Genomic DNA, 22,559 nt, shown 5'->3' on the forward strand with positions numbered 1-22,559 from the left:
GCTTAATAGTGGGACCTGTGAACTTGAGATGCATCCCACCATGTAGCCCCTCGCCTGCCCTATCCGTCACTGTGTCATTCCCATCACTTTCCTGAATTGCCCAGATTTTCACACATGAAAACCTTAGCGAGCATCGGCGAAATACAAAAATGTTCTGGTCGCCCATTGACTTCAATGGGGTTCGTTGTTCGAAACGAACCCTCGAGCATCACGGGAAGTTCGTTCCGAATAACGAACACCCGAACATTTTGGTGTTCGCTCATCTCTAATTACGATGTTACCGAATTTGACACCCATACATTTTCCCATTTTTTTATATTATTACTGAGTGGGGCATAAAAGGAGGCACTTTTGCTCTGTGTAAGAGCATAGATTTCAATGTGAGCCGTGCCTGCATGTACAAGAGCCGGCCACTACACAGAGGTCGGCGCTGAGACTTCTGCTGCTTCAGCTCCGACCTCTCTGTATTTGCCCGCGCTTCTTCGAGATAAGCCAGGGAAGATGTCTCCGTTCCAAATAATTTACTTTATTATAATGCAGTGCAACGCGTTTCGTCGCTAAACATGTGACTTTATCAAGCATATCATATCTTTAAAATCAAGTCCTTATATAGCAATAGGTATAACACTTACATAGGGGTTTCACTAAACACCGGGTAAGTCCTGTTTTTATTTCTATCCACTTCGATTACATTGTTCCTGGTTGTCCATAGGAGCTCTGTCCTAACGTGTTTATGTTCTCTCTGTATTTGCGGCGCTGACAGCTTGCACCTGCTCAGCTGATCGGTCAGGGTCCCAAGCGACAAACCCCAGCCGATCAACTATTGATGACTTATCCTGAGAATAGATCATCAATAGTATTCTCCCTTGAAAACCCCTTTAATCTTTTACTGCAATTCTATATAAAAAGGCCCACTACAATACCCACTATGTATTCCATAAAGTTGTGACACTGTGCGCAGGGCTTAAAATGTAACTAAACTTTTGGACATCTTTTCAGAATTGCCTGTCATGTGTAAATAAAAATAATACTATTTCTGGACAGTATATGACGTGTAGCCTGCATGTTCAGCTGTTTTTTGCTGTTCTATAGGAAAAGTTTGTAGTTGTCAGTCTTCGTTGAGTTCCAGGAGGGTCAGAGCCTAGCTGTTATGTCTCCCATACACTGTACACACAGAGCTGATGAGAACCTGCTCTCCTATCTCTCTGCATATTCTCAGAAGCAGCAGCATGAAGGACATTATACAGCAGTACTGAGCAGTGCAGCTGTGAATCCAGCACTAGGTTGAGATAGACCACTTTCTACAGACTTCAGCAGCATCTTTGTGTAGCTCTCTGCCTATGTCTCCCTCCGCATGAAAAAAATGTGTATAAAAAATGTGTGAATAAAAAAATGCAACCCATAAAATGCTTGTAAAAGACTTGAGAATGTTTTCATATTTTTTCTAAGTGACAAAAAATGTGAGCATGAAAAAAGTCTTAAACCTTTTAAAATTGATGTCCTATCCTCCAGATTGGCCATTAAATATCTGATCACTGGGGATCCGCCATTTGAGATCCCCACTGATCAGCTGATTGAAGGGACCATGGTAGTTGCACAAGTTCCGTAGTCTCTTCAGTGTTTACATCTGAAAGCAAATCTATTTGTACTCAGAACTCCATATTATTTTTAGCAGCCTTTCTGAGTAGTACAGGCTTGTCCCATTGAAGTGGATGGAACAAGCTTGTAGTACTCAGTACAGTTTCTATACATAATAAAGGGTTCTGAGTATGAACAGATGCATACTCAGATGTAAAGTACTCGCCTGAGTACCACAGCCCTTTTAATCAGCTACTGTATTTAACAGGGATCCCAAAAGGCAGACCCCACCGATCCAATATTGGTGGCCTATCCTGAAGACATGCTATCAAATTTTAAACATTGGATAACCCCTCTAAGATTATTAAGACCCCATTTAGATGGTCCCAGTGAATAATAGTGCCCCCATTCAGATGGTCATATATTCAGGCTGCATGCTGTCTGTGTATTCCACCCACTGCACATGGACTCATGTACCATATTTATCCGACTATGAAACACAGTTTTCATCAAGATAAAATCTTGCTGAAGAGTGTCTCTGCTTTATCGTCCAAAAGCAGGGGGGTCTGGTAGATCCAGAGACTCCTGACCGTTGCCTTAATGGTCTAGCAGTGCGCTACCTGATCATCAGGAGAACTCTGCAGTCGTACATACAGCTACACAGTCCTCCCTCTCCCTGCCAAACCAATTCCCTCCAGCAGATAACATTGGGGATCACTCACATATCTCCTGGGTGCCGGTCCTCTTCTGTACACACAGGAACAGACAATAGCAAAGATTAAAGGTCTTGTAGTAGCAGCAGGACTGTAGATGACATCATGGCCATGTCACCATGAAGCAGCCAGAGGGGGTCATGTATGACTACACTTGTATGTGGGGATTTAATGGATTTTGAAGGAACTCAACAGCAGGGAGGTTGTTCCAAACATCTTGGAGAACCAATCACAGACCTACTCATATCTTTTTGTCTCTTCATGTAATCCCAGACAAACTTGATTGTGTTGATATCAGGGCTCTGCAAGGCTATATAATCACTTCTAGGACTCTTTATTCTTCTTTAGGCCGGCTGTCCACGGCCGCACCAGAATATCACGAGCGATTTTTATACCGCGGGGGAGCAATAAAGGTCACCGCGATGAGTCTATCTTAATGATAGGTTCAATGCGGAGAACCGCCACAAATCGCTATGGATTTCCCGCTCGTGTACATTGGGCTGCGCTTTCCATAGTTATTCTATGAAAAATGTTTGAAGTGTGATGCACGTGCGATTTATCACTGCGGATCACGCTATGAAATATCGCCCGTGGACAGCCAGCCTTACAGTGAAGATTGTTCTTAATGACATTGGCTGTATGTTTAGTATTGTTGTCTTGCTGTTGAAAAAATTTGGAGTCAATCAGACACATTTGAGTTTTTAAAGAAATCTTACTTTGCAACATTTTTTCCACATCTGCCTAAAACATTTATACAGTACTGTAGATGCTATGGTGATGATGAGTGAGTGTGAGGCGTAGCGTGTAATGGTACATAATGCATACATATGATAAACTACATCACATGAAGGACAGAGGTATATATATTAGATAACTTAGAGATGAGACCTCTAGTGAAGCTTCTTCTGGACGCTAAGTCATTTATTATATCAGTTTCAGGTATTAGGCAATAGTTGTGTATAATACTACAAGAAAGGCAAACACTCCCAGCCATTGAGAGAAAGTTTTATGCTTTCCTTCCTTATATAAATGTTGCAGCTTGATGATCCCCTTAAGCTTCCACCTTTCAAACCTTTCGTATGATAATCTAATACTAATCGGTAAGGTGCAGAGCCTTGTCAGATGTTTAAAATTTCAACGATCATAGGATACTAGACCATAACAGGATGGCAGGCCATGATGTGATTGTAATTTGGGGCCATACGTCTCAATCATTAGAAATCTAACTTAATGTTGCAGACGTCTTACTGGACCATTGTTTCATAATTCATACTTTTATAGCCATTGTAATCAGATTTATCTCCAGCACCTGCATTCCTCTCCGTCTCTTAGACTTGTCATTCCATCATGACTTGGGAGAACAGTTGCTGAACTTCATGTCTTGCTACAGGGTGGTCCTCACTTCTGAGTGGGATATTTAGCGAAGCTTGTAGCTGTTGCAGACAAAGCAAACTCAAGTGCTCTAATTACAATAGATGGTGTTCTTGTATTTTTACTTATTTTCCTTTAGTGCAGCCAGAGGTCATACGAAGTTCTCACACAGCCAGGTGGCATCGCAACACAGCCATAGCCGAGAGCTATCCATAGAATGCGACACCCTGGCGTCGGCCCAGTCTGTCTGATCATGAGGCCACTCTCCATCTGCAAATGCCACATAAACTTGGAGAGGATTTAATAGGAACATTTTTTTTCTGGAAGCAAGCTCAAGAATTTGGGTCATGATGTAAGAAAGTGATACAGTGATTTTACAGTGTAAAGTCTATTGGATTGTGATTATTGATTTGGGAAATTACTCATCTAAGTTTACACCTAATTGTTAACTCACCAAAACAATGTGAACCACAGACATCTGAGCCTCCATAGACGGAGCAAAAATTACCATTCATTGGACATTTATCTATATATGTTTGGTTTTATGGGGATTAATAAATGAGGCTAAAATCCATTTGTGAATCGACGTCAATCAATAGGAAATGATGTGCCGATTTCTGCTGTGGTTTTCTATTGAAATCCATGTCGGATTTTTTGGGATGCAGATTTCATTGTGTGAATACACCCTTAGTAATATAAGCTGAATGGTTGCTATAGACAACAAAGAATTTTTCTTTTAAATGTGTTTCAGTTTTTTGCAATCTTTCAGGATCTCGATGTCAGTTTGTTTGTCTGTTGTAGTTTACATACAAAAACTAAAATCCTTATTAAGAAGCAGTAGTTCACTAATCTTGCAATTTTTCCAGATGTGAATCTATATAAAATTCGTAAATGAAATCTACACATGACTTTGTTATATATGTTGGTGCAGATTGAGCTGCGGATTTCACTCATTACAATGAATGACATCTGTAGTGAAAATCTGTGGCATTTCCATAACCGCACGATGCAGAAAAGAAAATCTGCAACATGTCAAGAAACTGCAGTGGATTTTTCAATTGTGTGAGTGAATGGACTTTAACAGGGCGCAAGTAAAGGCTCAGGGGCCCTGATGCAAAAGGTGAGCTCACAATATTACATGTTATAGTCACTGATTACTTCAGAGGGGTTGTTGATCCAGAGGTTATTCCGATTGCCAGATTGGAGTTGGGAAGAAATTTTTTTCACCTAAGTGGGGAAAATAGGCTTCTATCCCATTGGGGGTTTTTAAAATTTTTTTTTACCTTCCTCTGGATCAGGGGACGACTAGACTGAACTAGAGGGACATATGTCTTTTTTGGCATACGATACTAAGTAAATAAGATTTAATGAACATAGTAACAAACATTGTACTGTGGATCTTTTTTATAGCAATAAGGCCTAGTGCCCACGGCCGTGACGGGCTCTGCAGCGGAGTCCGTCACGGTGCCCCCCCAAAGACCCCATACTCACCTCTGGATCCACTGCCCGATGTCCCGCATCCTGTGCATCCCGCATCATATGACTCGGGCGTCGGTGGGTGGGGAAGCATTTTCACGCTATCTACCGCTGTGCTACAGCAGAAGATAGCGTGACGGATGGCTTCCATTGACTGCAATGGAAGCCATCCGCGCATTTGCCCGTGGCAAATAGAACATGCTGCGGGTGATTTCACGGGGCGGAATTCCACAGTGAAATTCCACACCGTGATTATTGCACTATTTGTTACAAACATAACAAAATACCAAAACAGAAGTAACGATCTAACTATAACAAAGATTACTTAAACATAATAAATCAAATGAAATATATCAATTTTGCAGCAAGACTGAAAAACTTAAACCAGGACCTTAAACTTAAATACCTTACCTAGCAAAAAAAAAACAAGTTATAAATCTATACATAATCATATCATAAACCTTTACTTAAACCGGGATCCAGAACATAACAATATAACATTAACTCAATACGTTCATAAGAAAGCACTGGTCCATCTAAACACAATACCCACATAAACACAAGCCGCAGTAAATTCTGCATGGCATTTCAAGTGCGATATTGGTCTGAGATTCTTAGACCGATAACACACTCACCTGTGTGAATGCACCTGTAATGTAGGGACTCTTAAGAGAACGAGGACTCTTGACGCGGGTTGCGAGCTTGTTTATTTTGTTCAAAATTTTAACCAATACCTCATATTTACCTGTATTTATTATTTCTGCAGCAAGCAGTCAGGAGTAAAGTGCTGGGGGAGCTCAGGGTGGCAGTGCCAATGTGGTTCACTTTTGAGGTGCAGGGCAACCCAGCAGGCTGAATTGTATGTGGCGTCATTGGTAGGTTGTGAGCCTGCATAGTACATTACACGTACCAGTGGTTCTGGTGCCCTTTGTATGCCTTATCTATGTGCATGTTTAATGCTTAACAGCCCCTCCACACCCCTGTGGTTGGTGTGTGGGTGGTTGTTCATCAGTATTATGCACCCGTGCAATCCTCCTCTATGCAGCTTTGGCTGTCTGCATGCTGAGGGATGTGGTGTATATACTGGTTCTTGCGTATCTTTGTATCTGGATGAAATAAGGTCTCATTCACATCATAGTAACATACGTAGTATGTTAGGCTGAATGAAGACAAATGTCCATCTAGTTCAGCCTGTTTCAAACCCCCCTTGTTGGTCCAGAGGAAGGCAAAAAAAACCACACAACCAGCCATTTAGCTCATTCGGAGGAAAACAATTCCTTCCTAACTCCATAATGGCAGCCAGAGTAATCCCTGGATCAACATTTGAGATCAGCAACCCCGCTGGTCACCTAATGTCTATATCCTGTATTATCATAGCGCTCTAGAAAGACATCTAGTCCCCTCTTAAATTCGTCTATCAATTTTGTCATTACCACATCCTTAGGCAAAGAGAGCCACAGTCTCACTGCTCTTACAGTAAAGAACCCCCTTCTGTGTTGGTGGTGAAACCTGATTTCTTCCAGACGTAGCGGATGCCCTCTTGTTACTGTCACAGTCCTGGGTATAAACAGATCATGGGAGAGATCCTTGTATTGTGCCCTCATGTATTTATACATAGTTATTTGATTGCCCCTTAACCGTCTTTTTTCCGGGGTAGATAATCTCAAGTTTGACAGCCTCTCCGGGTATCTCAGTCCTCCCATTCCGTTTATTAATGTAGTTGCCCTTCTTTGAACCCCCTCAAACACTGTAACATCTTTCCTGAGCAGCGGTGTCCAGAACTGTGCGCAGTATTCCATGTGGGGCCTGACAAGTGCCTTATATAGTGGATGAATAATGTTCTCGTCCTTCGCCCCTATACCTCTTTTAATGCACCCCAACACTTTATTAGCTTTTGCAGCAGCTGACTGGCATTGATTGCTCTAGTTAAGTCTACAGTCCACTAGTACCCCCAGGTCTTTTTCCATATCACTTTTCCCTAGCTGTACCCCATTTAGTGTATATTGGTGACATTCGTTTCTCCTGCCCATGTGCATAACCTTACATTTATCCACATTGAACTTCATTTGCCATTTTTCTACCAAAGCCCCCAACTTATCTAGGTCCGTTTGCAGCTGTACATTGTCCTCCTTTGTATTAATTACCTTGCATAACTTTGTATCATCAGGTCATTGATAAATATATTGAACAGAATGGGGCCTAGTACTGAACCCTGTGGCACCCCACTAGTAACTGTGGCCCAATCAGAGTACAATCCATTTATTACCACCCTTTGCTTTCTATCTCTGAGCCAGTTCTTTACCCAGATACACACGTTTTCACCCAATCCGAGCTGCCTCATTTTATATATCAGCCTATTATGCGGCACGGAGTCAAATACTTTAGAGAAATCCAGATATAGGAGATCAATAGACTCTCCTAGGTCCAGCCTAAAACTTACTTAATCGTAGAAGGTGATTAGATTGGTCTGACATGATCTACCCTTCATGAACCCGTGCTGGTGAGGAGTTATTCCGTTGTTCTCCTTGAGGTATTCCAGGATCGTGTCTCTCAGAAACCCCTTGAATTTTTTTCCAGTTATTGAAGTGAGACTCTCTGGCCTGTAGTTACCAGGCTCTCTTTTGGACCCCCTTTTGTATATTGGAACCACATATGCAATGCGCCAATCCACTGGTACAACCCCAGTCTCTATAGTGTCCATAAATATAAGAAACAGCGGTCTAGCTATCATGTCACTTAGTTCCCTTAGAATCCTTTTGGTGTATTTCATCTGGGTCCAGCGATGTGTTGATTTTAATCCTCTTCAACTGGCTCTACTCTTCCCCCTGTGTTAGACATGCAATATTTAATGGGGGGGGGGGGGGGGGTCGTTTTATTCCCCTGTATCGTACGCCATTTCTTTTTCATTTGTGAATACACTTGAAAAGAAACTATTTAATAGATTTGCCTTCCCCCTCATTGTCTTCTATGATTTCTCCTGCATTATTTGTTAAAGGGCCAGTGCTTTCAGTGTAAATCCTGTTACTGTTTATATAATTGAAGAATAGTTTAGGGATGTTTTTGCTCTCTTTGGCGATTTTAACCTTTTTTTTTTACATATTTTGTTTTTTTCCCTGTATGATCTTAGCGCTTCTTCGCTGCCTTCTTGTTTTAGTAGTTTAAACGCTTTCTTTTTTTCGTTTATTGCCCCCCTTACAGTCTTGTCGAGCCACATTGATTTCCTTCTACTTGTAGTTCTTTATCAGCATTGGAGATTCTGTTCGGGACATTCGTCTCTAATTTCTGCTAAAATACAGGAAGAAATATTGTTGCATGCAGCACTATTTTGTCCTGTAGAATTTTGGCTGTCTGGAAACTGAGCAGACCCCGTTATAGTCATGAATCCATTTAATGTAATTCGGTTTTGTCATAAGACAGGTCCATTTGGCAGGGGGTGCCATTTTCCTTAACAGTACCACTGAAGCCACTAGCGCTAAACTGAATGAACTCTAAGATTGTTACCATTCAAAGGCAGCAAGCAGAACTCTTGAATATAGTACGAAATTGAAGCACAAAAGGGAAGATATATAAAATTTGGTGCAAAGGAAAAGTATTGTAGTTGTCCCAAGCAATCAATCAGACACCAGCTCTCATTTTTCAAAATCCCTGCGGAGAATGAAAACAGCAACCTGATTGGTTGCCATTGGCAACTACTCCACTTTTGCTTTGCACCAATTTTGATGCAGCTCCCCAAAAGTCTATTAGAAGGTTGCAGAACTGACTGAGTTTCATGTACATTGAAGGGATTGTCCGGATCTCCTTAAGGGCTCGTCGGGTACATGTGTGTATTGTGTATAATTTAGCGCTTTATTAGATTAATTCTGTCGCTGTTTCTTTTGTAAACCTGTAAATGCATTAAAAAGCTCGGAATGTTTTCCGCTTGATTGAATAATTTCTTCTTCCACACTGAGCTCAGTTCTAATAAAGCATAAAGTATATAATCATTGTGTGCACAATAATTATGATAAGATTAATGGGACAACTGTTAAAACTCGTTTGGCGGTGTAAATGACATTTTGGTTTGTGTCTATATTAGGTTGCAAGCAGCTGTGGAGGCGATTGCAACTCAGAAGATTTTATACATAAACCGTCATGTAGAAGATCCTGCGGTTACAACTTTTTTTTTCATTCGGACTTGGCATTATAGACATACAGTTGTAATGGCCTCAATTAAATGTGTATCGCCATACGGTATTTGTTCGCTATCCGATGGTTGATACATGAGGCATGTGTTCCTTGGTATAGCAGAGCTGATATTTCTCAGCTCATACATAGCTTAGTGAGGTGTGTAGAGGTGAACTAAGGTGCATGTCACTGCTTTACTATAGCAATGCAAGATAAAACTGTCAGATGAGTAAGTCACAAGCCCTCATTTATTACCGCAGTAACATATAATGTGATATTAAGGGAGAGCCGGATGACATCAGCCTTCAGGTGTGCACGGACTTGGCATCTATCTGAAACATGTTTTGTTGATACGGAGCCAAAAGGGAGCAGCAGCCCCCATGGAAGATTTACTGTCAGTTCCCTTACTGTTTGCTTAGTGCTCGTCAAACAGGTTGTCACAGTGACCTTGTAAATCCTAAAATGTTTATGAAGTGTTCGGAAAAGGTCACAACCCGAACTGCACTTTTCTCCCTTAAAGGAACCTCTTACTAGGTTTCAGTTGATGACACCAATGGAACAAAACATTAGAGAGTACAGCAAAAGTTTTCTTTTTTTATTAAGAAGGGAAGTTTGAAGTTGTATGGGGTGGTTTTTCTATTGATGACGTATCCTCAGGATAGATCATCAATAGATGATCGATGGGGTTCACTGTCCAGTTGATCAGCTGATTACCAGTGCCACTGTCAATGTGGTTAGCACTGGAAGCAGATAGCGCTGACAGCAGTGCAGTGGCCTGGTTTAGTGCTGCATGCCAAGCTCCCATTTAATTCAATCGTTGATATTGTGCCTACAATATAAACTCGAGCTGCTACACTATGGTTAGCGTAGTCTGCTTCCTGCACTGTGTGTGCTGACAGCAGCATCAGGAATCAGGTGATCGGTGCGGATCTCGAGTGGTGGAATTTTGTGAATTGAAAGCATTCTGTTTTATTAAATCTGGGAGTAGGAATCATTGCTCGGACGACTATTTCTTGGTTTTCTTGACCAGTTCCCAACAGTTCATGCATCCACTTGATGCCTTGCTGGGTGTTCTTGATTGAAAATCTTGGCCACCACACTTCTGTTATCGACCATCAGTATGATCTCAATTCTGTTCTGGATTGTTAACAGCATCTTCTGGTACCTGAAAAGACATTTCCATAGCATATAACTCTCACAGAACAACTTTATTAAAACTCAACATGACATCATCCATAACTTGAAAGTGGTTGCAGGTGTTGATAAAATGACTGCACCTACCAATTGCTGATGAAATGCTACCCTTAAATCATGTATCCCATGACCCTCTTTCTATTGAAGTTTCTTGGGCTGAATCCAAGATCAGTGCCACAAAGATAGCCGACGGGCACCATTTGGTGCCAAAAAGTTTTTCCCACCCATCAAAGCGTACTACAAAGTTTCCTATTTGTATCTCTTTTTATTCAGAGGGTATTCCGCCTAGTCCTGACTTTTGAATCACCCTGTATAAATCTTCCCACCAAATACTTTGTGCTTATGTCCCACTCCTGGTTTGAGTGAAGCTTCAGGTTGGGTTTATGCAGAGTAGGATTATACTATGGAACCAGCCTAAAAATCTGCAATGAAATCTTCATGTGCTGGGAGTTCCACTCGTTGCAATGAACGAAACCTGTAGCATTGCCACAACAGACAGCATGTTGCATATTTGGAAATCTGCTGCATGCCAAGAATCCCCATTGAGTCTTTTTCTCGCCCATTTTAAAGTCTTGTTCACTCAAAATCTGTCAGAAAAGTCTGATGCGAATTTCAATGGAAAACCTTTAGTAAACCCTTCCCGCCACAGGGCGTAACTGTACGTTCTGGCAGAGGGGTACTAAGCACAACAGGATGTATAGTTGCGCCCTGGGGATAGCGTGAGATCATAAGAGATCCTGTGCTATCCATCAGCGGGAGCTGGCTGTAACTGATAGCCGGCCTCCCACTTCAACAGCAGGGGTGCATCAGAGCAGCAACCCCCGCTGTTAATCCCTTACACGCATGTAGATCGTGACATGTAAAGGGTCCACAGAGGGAGTGCGCTCCCTATGTGACGTAATCAGACTCTCAGGATGTAATCGCAGAGAGCCCAATGGGTTGCCATGGCAACAGGAAGCCAGATACAGGCGTCCTGCATTGCCAGTGCCTGTGATCACTAATACAAGCAATCATAGATCATAGATGCTATTGTACAAGTCCCCTACAGGGACATAAAAAGTGTAAAAAATAAATTTAAAAAAAGATAAAAATAATGTTAAAAAAGAAAAAAGTAAAAAAAACACATTTTTGGTGCTTTTTCCCACATTATCATAATATTCCTTTTATCCTGCATGGCAAAAAGCGTACCCCCCACTCCCCTTAAAAAACAGGCAAAATGCTTATTTTTTTTCATTTTGTCTCCCAAAAAATGCAATAAAAGTGATTAAAAAAAGCCATATGTACCCCAAAATGGTACCAATAAAAACTACAGCTTGTCCCACAAAAAATAAGCCATCACATGGCGAATTCTAAAAAATAACTTTTCACTGGTTCATGCGCAAAGACAAGGCAGTGAGTGTAGTTGCGCATGCGCCAGTGTGTTTAAGTCCTTTGGGCTTCTTCAGGTGGACATACTTTTGCAGTTTTTTGCGGCCATGAAAATCAAAGATGCAAAAAGTGCCAAAATAAAACATTTGATTTTAATGGTTTTATGCTGACCGGCGGGATCCTAGCGAGTTAATACTATGCGCAAGAAAAGGTAGGACTTGCCCTATCTTTCTCACACATAGATTTCTCTACGCTCTTAGGCCTTAGTCAGACGGGCGTTTCTTTCGCGCGATTTGCGCATGCGCATGCGTCCGGCGATTTTTAAAAACCATTGCTTTGCAATGGTATCGGACACATGAGCGCTTTTTATGCGCTCATCCGATAAATTATAGAACAGAAATCGCAGATCGCACCTATCTGCGATCTGCGATTCCTCTTCTCTATATGCGCTCAATGGGGCCGGCGGCAGCAGCGCCGACCCCATTGAGAACATATAGAAGACAAATCATTCTTCTCTGCCACAGCTGTAACAGCTGTGGCAGAGAAGAACGATGTTTGCCCATTGAATTCAATGGAGCCGGCAATACAGCCGGCTCCATTGAAAGCAATGGGCTGTCGGCGATCGCGGGATGAATTGTCGGGAAGGGCTTAAATATATAAGCCCTTCCCTGCAATTCATCCAGAAAAGTGTTAAAATAAAAAATATATATATACTCACCTGCTCCCGGCAGCCGGAGTTCCGTGCGGCCGGCCTACAGTGGGTGTGAAGGGGGTGTGAGTCAGACCTGCCCCCCGATTGGCTCAGGCGGGAGCAGGTGAGTGTATATATATATTTTTTATTTTAACACTTTTCTGGATGAATTGCAGAGAAGGGCTTATATATTTAAGCCCTTCCCGACAATTCATCCCACACTCGCCCGCAGCGCATTGCTTTCAATGGAGCGGGCTGTATTGCCGGCTCCATTGAATGCAATCCGCTGGACAGCTCCGGCCCCCGTTTCTAATGAAATGCGGCTAGGAGCAGATTTTCGGGCGATTTTCGGGCACCGGTCACGCGATTTGCGGATGCGCATCCGTCATGCGATCCGCAAATCGCGCGAAAAAACGCCCGTCTGACTAAGGCCTTACAGTGTGGATTTTTATTCAACTCCAATATGATGCACAAATGACAGAAATTTCTAACACCGATTTCCTCACGTGATTCGCATTGGAATCTGAAACAGAGTGGGGAGCGTATGAAAGCGCAGCGCATAAGCAATGTATAGCATATGGACAGTGTATTATGTGCAGCCTACACAAATGTATAGGGCTCACGTTACGTACAAACGCAGAGAAATAGAGCATGCTGTGATCTATTTCTCGTGCGTAGCTAAACGCAGTGTATACACGCCGGTGTGTGTGGATCAATGAAAGTCTATTGATCCATGCCATGATAATCTCGGTCGCATAACGGGACAAAATGAATCTATTGATTTCAGTTGGCTTCGTTTTCACTAGTGGGATTCTCGCCCTACTATTAACTACGTGTGGGAAAGATTGAGCAGGCTTATCTTCCCGCTGGTTTTTCAAACTCGCACGCTATGGAATTTGAATGGCCAGGAAAAAGGGAAAAACCCCTGATTCATGCGCAACTTTCCTTCACGACAGTGAGTGTAGTTGCACGTATGCCCATGTGTTTTTGCCCTCAGGGCTTCTTCACACAACCGTGTTTGCGCGTATTTGTTGTCATGAGCGTGCTTTGCACGTTCATTTTGTGAGAGTGGAAAAAAGTACGACCTGCTCTATCTGTCTACGTTTTGTACAGCAAAGTCTATGGGAGGTGTGTAAATACGCAGGGAGCAGCGTGAAATACTGTGCAAATTTAGGGAAAAGAACACATCCGGACCTCATAATTAGTATATTTGCACATGACCAAGGGTTGTCTGCAGCGTCGCACTCTTCCCTTTGATTTTTTACCCTGCTATAGACGTCTATGGCAGCTTTCTGCGTAACACGCACAACGATAGGGCAGGTCATATCTTTTTTCATGAAAATGATCCCATTGGGATCAATGGATTCTCTTCGTCACGTTTTGCGGGCGTGAGTTTCACATGCGCAATAACCTGTGAAAAGACGTTTGTCTGTTTAAGCCCATAGAGAATAATTAATGACTGATTTGCATCAATTCACTGACCTCTCTCTACATATGGAATCTCAGAAAACTGTTGTATCTGTTGTTGAAGATGCGCTTAGAAAGAGGTGGCAAAAGATCTTGAAGTTTGAGCATTTGCAGATTGTAACTGTCATCTTTGTCTGCTGGTTGGTTAAAAGTAGAAATACCATGTTTTCCTGATTGTAAGACCTACCACGATTTTGGGGGGAGGCTTGAAATATAAGCCCTCTCCCAAAAATACTCACCTACCGCCGGTGTTCTGGTCCATGCTGCAGGCTGCCGCATCCTCCTACAAGCCGACAGAGCTGCTCTTCCTGGAAATGAAGCTTGAATACCCCGCCTCCAGGAAGCTAATGCTCTGATTGGTTAATCCAGCGCCGTGTCAGGCAATGAAAGCCGGCGCTGGATTAACCGATCATAGCCATTAAATGAGGTGATATCATATTCCCCATGAAGTTACACTTATAACCTTTCTTATAACTCTGCGTTATGCTGTGCCTCTGTTATTTCTCTGAGAATAAATCAACAAGTGGGTGTTGCTGTTTCCTTTGACAAAGGGGTGTGTCCCTACACAGTCTAATACTGACAACACTGGAGATCTTTTCTTGTACTGTTTTCCATATTTTGCTTATATTTGACCTAAAACTACATCCGATTTTCACACAAGTCCTAAAAACAAATAAAGAGAACAAATTCAAACAAATGAGCCAACAATATTAGACTTGGTCATTTTTTTATTGAGGAACATACTCCAATATCACGTATATGTGAACTTTTACTTTCAATATCTGGTGTGACCCCCTTGTAGAACACTAACTACATCTAAACATTTCCATAACTGTTGACTAATCTTGCACATGGGCCTGGAGGAATTTTAGCCTATTCCTCCATACATAATGGCTTCAACTCTGTTATGTTGGTGGACCTCCTCCCATGTGCTGCTCGCTTCAGGCCTTTCCGCAATATTTCCATAGGACCAGAGGCGTAACTTGAAGCTTCTGGGCCCCAATGCAAAACCTGTAACATGGCCCCTAACTATAGTTCTTTATTAATAGTACTGGGCTCCCTATATGGAGAAAAGAGGTATTATAGGCCCCATAAGGCTCCTGGGCTTGAGTGCACCCGCATCCCTGCATCCCCTATAGTTATGTCAGTGCATAGGACTAATGTCAGGACTTTGACTTGGTCATACCAAAACTTTAACTTTATTCTTCTTTTACCATTCTTTTGTAGAACAACTTGTGGGCTTCGGGTTCTTGTCTTGCTACATGACCCATGTTCTCTTGAGGTTCAGCTCACAACAGCTGTCTTGACATTTTCTTTAGAATTTTCTGGTATAATGCAGAATTCATTTTTCCATCAATGATGGCAAGTCTTCCTGGCCCAGTTGCAACAAAACAGGCCTAAACCAGCACTGTGTTTCACGGATAGTATCTTTTTATTAGTGCTGAGCGATTAGTAGCATAATCAGTTTGTGTCGATATCGGGCCGACTTCACAAAAATCACCATGAGTTGGTACACCTGATTCTGACTCCCATTAAAGTCAATAGAAGTAAAAATCGGTTTCACTATTTTGCCTTCAAGAAGGTCCCCAATGTAGCCAAAGCTCTCCGAATTGCATGGGAATATAGACACATATCTGGGGAACTCTGTACTCCTCCCAAAAATTGGTAAAAATAGCATACAGTGATGTGGGCGTCACTCGTACTACAGGGGTATCACTGAAAATTAAAGAAGACCCTCATAGGGTGTCCTTGATCAAAAATTGGAACAAGGAAGACAGCAGGTGTGCTGCTTGTTTTAAAAGCAATGTTATAAGCAGAAATTGTGCCAGGTGAACACAACACTCAAGCACGGACCTGCTCCAAGGAACAGCTGTAGAGATACCAAAGATTACACCAAGGGAGACAGCAAATTCTACCTGGAAAATAGGAGAAGAGCAGCAGCACCACTACTAGCACCATCACCACCACCTTGAGGGCTCAGTGTGGTCTTTGATATAAACCTACGCTCAGTCATATATGCCTAAACATTGCCAGCATGCTAACTAATCAGTGGGATATGCCATGGTGGTGCAGTCCCTGGGAGGTACAATAGGTGAGTACAGAAGGCCACAGAGTATATAGCTTGTATCTTTGTGAGTTGTTCCTGTTTGGTGCAGTGTAATTGAATTCCTCTCAGCCCACTGCTAGCTGTGTAGGGCCTGCTCATAATTCATAGAGACCGGACTGGCGACTTTGAACAACATCTGAGACCACTGACACACACTATGTGTTTTGCTGTTTCTTTTTGGGTTGCTTTTCATTTTATATTAACAAAAAACCACGTAAATAGGCCACAGTACTGAGAGGCACAATATTTCAGAACAAGAAGCCTCAGGGTATGGGTTGTATCTATCTGAGCGGTCCCTATTTGGTGCAGCATACTTGCATTTCACTCACCCCAGTGTAATCTGAATAAGGTCTGCAAACAATTTGTAGTGACCGGATTGGCAACTTTAAACAGCGTCTGAGGTCACCTGAGGATAATAATAGTCTTGAATCTTCATTTGTACACTATCTGTCTGATTGGGGACTGGTGGAGTCCAAACTCTCTATAGATGGTTTTGTAACCTTTTCCAGCCTGTTAAGCATTAGCAACTCTTCTTCAGAAATCTGCCTTGTTTGTGCCATGATACATTTCCACAATCACATATTGTGAAGATCAGACTTTGATTGATCCCTGTTCTTTAAGTAAAACAGGTCGCTCATTTACACCTGATTGTCATCTCATTGATTGAAAACACCGGACTCAAACATCACATCAAATTATCTGCGAATACTAAAGGTTCACATACTTTTGCCACTCACAGACATGTGATATTGAATCATTTTCCTCAATAAATAAATGACAAAGTCTAATATTTGTGACTCAGACTGGTAGCTTTAGGAAAAAACATAAGCTCAAATATGGTCAATTCTAAAGGGTTCCCAAGTAGAGATGAGCAAGCATACTCGCTAAGGCAAACCACTCGAGCGAGTAGTGCCTTATGCGAGTATCTGCCCGCTCGTCTCTAAAGATCCGGGTGCCGGCGGGGGGAGGGGAGCGGCGGGGGAGAGCGGGGAGGAACGGGGGGGGGAGATCTCTCTCTCTCACTCTCTCCCCCCCCCCCCGCTCCCACCTGCTCACTCCTGCAACTCACCGCTCTCCCCCGCCGGCATCCGAATCTTTAGAGACGAGCGGGCAGGTACTCGAATAAGGCACTACTCGCTCGAGTAGTTTGCCTTAGTGAGTATGCTCGCTCATCTCTATTCACAAACTTTCAAGCACCACTGCATTAGGCCTCCTTCACACAGGCAACAAAGTTGCGCAATTTTCTAGCATTGCTACGATGCTACAAATCGCATGTATGTGAAGCCCATGGTTTCCTATGGGTTCCTTCACACATGAGATGTTTTGTAGCATGCTACAAAACGACACACAAACCTCGCAGGTCCGGCGATATGCCCGCGACATGCTAGGTTTTGTAGCCCATGTTTCTCTATGGAGCCTTTCTCTCTGTTGCATCGCACGAAAACGCGGTTTGTATGCGATGCGATGCAACTTTGACAGTAGCAGATGCTACAAAGTCGCGTGATTTTGTAGCGTCACATGCGACTTTGTAGCGCTACAAAATCGCGGTATTGCTGTGAGAAAATCACAGTGATATCATACGGTGCAGCGATGCGGTGACGCCAGTGTGAAGGAGGCCTTATGGGGAATACAATTATTTATAACCCTTACCAATCCACTGTCTGACCTCTGAAGACATTATGATTTAAGGCTGTACAGCTCCGATGTTGGAAGACGTCCGTCGGGGTTCTCTTACTGTGTATCGCCAGCCTCTCTGCTGTTGGAGCCTATCCAACGTGTCACCTCATACAGTACTGGCTTTCGCCAGCATATAGCGCTGTTGTATAATGGCAAGAAAAGAGCAAGCCCCCTAGGAAAACCCAGATACCAATTGGATTGGAAAGGGTTAAACAGACGTGTCAGGAGAGCAGACAGGTCTTCTTTGAGTGCAGTACATCCCCCAGATCTGAAATGTCTTTGCACGTCTTTTCCATGAGCAGACAGGGTGAAAACTTACTGCAAACGCAGCAAGAAATATTTCATCATCGAGACTTTTTACTGGTATTCATCAATTGCTTTTGTTACATTTTTTTCTATATTCCAGTTCAACAGAGGGTGTTCCAATAGCCGCCGCCTGATGTATATAAATTCTAGATTTACCATGGATGCTTTCAATGTGAAGGGCTGAGATTCTCATGAGCATTTAATGAACTGGCTTCTCAGAAGTTCCATAATCTGGCAGTATGTGCCTGAGCTCTTTATTGCTCTGTACTTGTCAGTTATCATTTCTTTACAGTGACTGCAGGAGAATATACTGAGTCTCATATAACACACAGTCCACATAACAGCTGAAGAAATACACAATCTAGTATCATGTATATGCAGAAGGGCTTATTGCCTCAATGGTATAAAATCATACATTTAATCACCTCGTCCTATTCCTCAAACATCTACAGAACAGAATGCAAGGTCCTGTGCCGGATCGCTTTAACTCTCTTCAAAGGACCAAGATTCAAATGAGCCTTTAATCAATCTAGAAGGAGCATGAGGAGTTTTCATGCAAAGATCCCATGGGAGGCTCCTTTAACAGCTTGCTCGTAATCCTCCGAAAATCTCTTGTACAGTACAGCTGTTGGTTACCCAGATAAACTATTTGTTCAATTATTCTTGGAGTACAGTATGCGGCCTACCTCAAAGCGACCCCGTTTTATGGCCTTTCCAACTTCAATCAGTCTGACGGCACAACCAAAGTTGTTGCCGGGTCAACTTCATCTTCAGGGGCCATTAAAGTTTCCAGGCGGTTAAAACTCTAAATAGCTTTGAAAGAAGGCTTCTCTAATGCTAAATAACGGGCGATGCAATGATTACAAATTGGAGATTAGAGGAAGCGGGTGATGAACAATTGTATTAAATTGATGTCTGGCGGCATGAGTGAAGTCCGTTTCAGCTGCTGCCACCACGGCTTCACAGAGCAGCTCAGACGCGGCACCATAAGCTGAATGCTACTTTTTGTATCAGTAATCTGTTGTCATAAGAAACCATTTGGTATCAATTAGATCACACAATAGTGTTGATGCAAGGAGAATCTGGAAGTTGATTTTTTTCCAGTAGGATATCCTTTTTTACTAGCCAATAAATAAGTAAATCCATATGTCCATCCTGACATGTCTATTTCAGTAAATACTCGTGGACTGAATACTTCTAGAGCATGTTTTCTTACAGCTTCTGAGGTGTGATGTTCCTCTATTTTTACTCCTGGAAATGTATGAATAAATTGACAACTGGGTATTACCATCCTCCTCCTCAACAGGATGAGTTGCTACAAAATCGGACACTGTCAACATGTTTGGTCATTCATTTTCATGAGGAGTTACTGAGGAACTGCACAAGAAAAAAAGTTTTAAAGAAGGCTCTAAGTTCTTATGAGGAATGTAAGTTTTTGTTTTTTTTGTCAGCAATGAGGACAGGTCTTCTTTAAAGCATACCTAAGTTTTTAAAAATGTTCAAAAACAACCCAGATCTTCATTGGCTGTTGGTTTACAAGCAGTTTGCACCGAGTTGAGCTCTACCAATTCAGTTTTCCATGGAGATTTTCCTAATTTTCTGCCCACCCTGCTGTTTGCAATCCACTTACAGCTGGGGTCATATCCTAAGTCAGCCATTCTGATGGTACCAAGAATGGAAACGCGTTTCGGAATCAGAATGATACCTCCATCTGGCCACATGTACAAATGAATGAACAGGGATTAAGTGGATTTGAAACTGGCGCCAACACCAACGGCGTTGTGTGACATCATTAGTCCCGCCTACTAGCCACCTGCAGTGTTACTCATTAATATACAACCGAAAGTGGATATAATCGCTGATTAATTAAAGTTTTTTTCATTGTTTCAATTTAATTATTCTGTGAGTCTCTATTTCTATACATGTATCTATTTGATCCATAAACCAGCATGTTGGTAGTTGGGACTAATGATCTTAAACACTGCTCATAGTGTTAGCACCAGTTTGAAATCCATTTAATCACTGTCCATTAATTTGTATACGTGGCCAAGCGAAGGCATCCTTATGAGGCAAAATGCATTGTGCAGCTAATAAAAGTATCAATAACGGTATGCAAAATCCCCTCTCCCCTACCCTACCTAGTACTGTCAGCAGTTTTGCATTGTTAAGTTGTTAAGTATTTATGTGGCAATTTAATGGGCACTGTCCGATTAAGTTTCATGTGAATGCGTTCAACTGCATTAAAATATTCATGGTCAAGGAGATAAAAATCTCATTAAGAACAGTACATCTTTCTGTACTTAACGTATTATAGGCACAAACAAGCCACAATAAGATCCACCAACAGCAGCCAACCAGTTTGTCAATGGTTTCTGGGGAGCAAAAGGAGTTTTCGTCATATGAAGGTCAAAGTAAAAGCAAACGGAAAAATCCTAAAGAATATAATAAACATGTACAAGAAAGAAAAAAAGGTCAATACTTAACTCTCATCTGTTCAATATTGTTCATAGCAACCAATGAGATCACTTTGTTCTTCCTTATTAAGATCTTAACGTGCCAATGTGTAAGATATTGACTGTAGGGGTGAGAAAGGTTGAGTACCAGACAGTGAAACATTATAATAAAATATGAGACATAGAGTGAATTAAGTCAATACACCCAAATAGATCCTATAAATCTTAACTCATAAAAAGAGTATACTAAAATCAATATCCTAAACAAAAAAAAGCGAGAACATAACTCTAAAAATAAAGTACTTTATTTATCCCATTAAAAACACCAAAGGGAATCACACTATGTATGCAGATACAAAAGAAGCAGCATATATATCAATTATAAAATGTACATATGTATCAACACGCTCAGCACTGATGCAGATTGACGTTCACACTACTGCAGTTGTAGCACTATGCACTGTAGGACAGTGCGCACCACACCAGGAATATGAAAGCCAGTATGTAAAGCTTGTGTGGCACATGAGCACCACGCTCAGCACGGTGTAGGATAACGTACACACTGCTGGAAATAGTAGAGCACCACGCTATGCTGATCAGTAGCACCACTCCAGGGGCGAGGAAGCCTGGCCGTAACTTAGCAGGGAGGTGAAGGGTCCCTGCTTAAAAGTGGAGTCATCGCCTTGATAAAGGTGGCCCCACTGTTTTCTTCCTGGGCCCTGATCGCCCCTATAGGAGCCCTGGAGAGATGAACCAACACAGCAAGCAATACAAATGAAAACAGAAATACAACTGAAAAGGAAACCGCAGTACTTATCTGGAATAGTAGCAAGACACCCAGCACAGAGGAACACCACTCTCCAACAACTCCCTTATGGAACTGAATAAGCAGCGGTGAGCAAAAGGAATTGGTAAGAATATAAAGCTCTCCACACCTGAGGACTGGCAGAGCAATTAGCGAACCACACCCCCAGCCTTCTCCTAGGAATGACTAAAAGTCAGCATGCATCCGTGCCACAAAGAGAGATGGCAACCAACAGTCTCTGCACATTAACCCTTGTCCTGCATAACAAGGCGACAGGTCTTGGCCTGCGTTGAGGCCACCATGCTATGACGCGTTCGCGACCAACAAGCCACGAAAAACATTGACATTCAACAAGCCAGTATATTCAGCTATATCATTCAATGTTAAATCCATTATAACAAAGGCCAAATTTTCATATAACTCCATAATACCAGTAGTCATAAAAATACACAGTGAAAACCATGAAGATGGACATGCCACATATTACCTAATGCTGCTCCTTGATCCCAATGCCCCAACGCACGTTTTGCCATGCTTTATTAGGAAGACTAAGCAGAGGTAGGGAAACAAAATAAAGATAATGAGGGAGCGTTCTCCAGTATTTTTCACTACACTGTTGGATTCCATGTGGGGTTACATCAAGGTGCTAAAAACAGCATTGTGATAAAACACCCAAATGGAAACTAATGGAACCATTTACTGTCATTAGTGGAATGGACAACATTTGACCGAGTTTCTGTTCGTTTCTGTTATATTTGGAGTATACAATAGTGTAGTTGACTATGTGATTTAACTCCCAGATGGAATTACATAGTGTTTTTCTCTACGCTGTGAGATTCTGTCTAAGGGTTACATCTCAGGTGCCAAAAACAGCATTGTCAAGCCCCCTTACCAAAACAGTGACTGCAAAGAAACAGTGAGAAGACTTTTCATTGATCTCTGCTATTGTCAGGGAACAGGGAATGTTTTTTTCTATTCGGTTTCTTATCACTCATTAGGCAGAAGGAAAATTGCCAGAACTTATCTGAAGACTTCAAATGATGACCAAAGTACAGAGAGCTTAATGTATATCTTGCCACTTTCCTTTTATTTGTAGCGACACAGTAAACAATTACCAGGCGTTGTTAGAGGTGACAATCTCCAGTCTCCGGTGTGACTGGCCAGTGGGGCATATTTAGGGGTTAAATTT

Source organism: Eleutherodactylus coqui, chromosome 6 (assembly GCF_035609145.1).
Source record: "Eleutherodactylus coqui strain aEleCoq1 chromosome 6, aEleCoq1.hap1, whole genome shotgun sequence".
In the NCBI taxonomy this organism is placed as follows: Eukaryota; Metazoa; Chordata; class Amphibia; order Anura; family Eleutherodactylidae; genus Eleutherodactylus; species Eleutherodactylus coqui.